Consider the following 1,421-nt stretch of genomic DNA (forward strand, 5'->3'; position numbering starts at 1 on the left):
ATCATTTCATCTTAAAATTAAGACTTTTGTGAGATCAATATACTTCACAATAGACACAAGAAATAGAGAAATAAGCAGAACCCGCATGCCACACAGAATGTCCGTGAAGCCACATCAATAACAAAAAGTGAAATGGGATGGATGTATTGAAGAGACACACACGATTAACACAACCAACATACCTATAATGGAGGAGAGTTTGTCCTGTTTTCTGTCTTAGTGCTTACCTGTAGACATTAACAAGAAGCGCATAGTGTGCAGTGCATATCAGATAAATTCTCAAAGGAGGATATTTTCCAAAACTTGAAAGGGAAAAATAGAGGATTAGAATGCTAAGGCGAAGAACACAATATGTGGTTTTGGCCGATTGATTAGACCGTTTTGCGCGCAGGATGATTTTGTTTAACGTGTGTGTGTGTGTCTGCATCGTTTAAAAAACCAAGTTTGGCGTTATTTTAATTGTTTCATTCAATGCGACAGAGCCACATTAATCCTCCTCTCTCGATGGGATTTGCCTTGGTGCTGACAAGTGTTGTTACTTGTAGTTTGGGAGCAGAAAATCAGTTTACATAGTGAAGAAGAGCTGGCAAAAGCGTTTGTTTACATGATTGGGAGGCAGATAAATATGGTAATAATGATCCCACATGCGTGAGGAGGAGGAAATGAGGGAGAAGAGGGAGTACAAGTAGGAGGAGAGGGAGTACGGTCTTAGCAAACTTACCTGGGCGGGGTCAATCAGTGATCAGGAAGGCCGATGGTCTAGAGAAAGCACCTTCATTGCACATAGAGAAGGGGGCTCTGTCTATCATCTCCCATTGTGGAGAATGAACGTCATAATTTGTGGCCGAGCCCCCACACAAAACTAATTTCAAGTTAAAATAGTTCATTTTATTGATAATTAACTTGAGTTACGGCAGAAACATTTTACTGATAATTAACTTGAGTTACGGCAGAAACAATTTGAAATACAGTCGATTTGGATAAAATTATATACATGGTTTGTAAAATGTTGGAATTGAGATCAATCAATTCTAATTAGTTTGTGACAAAAGTAAATAACTTCAATTAGCCTACTTTAATCTGCTCTCGCCAAGTTAGTTTAAAGCAATAACAGCAAAAAGAAGAAATCGCAAAAAGAAATCACAATTCAGAATAAAAAACAAAGTGCCTTGTTTTTTGAAGTTGCACACACCAATTTCTTTATTGAAGCTTAATTAAAAATTACATAGAGGCTGTATATATAAAGAATTTGCAGTCTAGAAGAATTAATAATAACTGCAGTTCTAAATATATTCCTAGCATTGCATGGAAAGCTACTAAGGCTCTCAAACTAAAAAAAACAAACTACTCCCTAAATTAAGAATACAATAAGTGCATGCACAACATGCTTTATTTATTAAAAACAAACTCATGCAAAAAAC

General features: G+C 36.2%; 1 pseudogene; it reads left to right on the forward strand.

Annotated features, from left to right (window-relative positions):
• The first annotated feature begins 713 nt into the window (after nt 1–713).
• On the forward strand, nt 714–851 carry LOC131039528 (U1 spliceosomal RNA; annotated as a pseudogene).
• The last annotated feature ends 570 nt before the right edge of the window (nt 852–1,421 follow it).

Source organism: Cryptomeria japonica, chromosome 6 (assembly GCF_030272615.1).
Source record: "Cryptomeria japonica chromosome 6, Sugi_1.0, whole genome shotgun sequence".
NCBI lineage: Eukaryota > Viridiplantae > Streptophyta > Pinopsida > Cupressales > Cupressaceae > Cryptomeria > Cryptomeria japonica.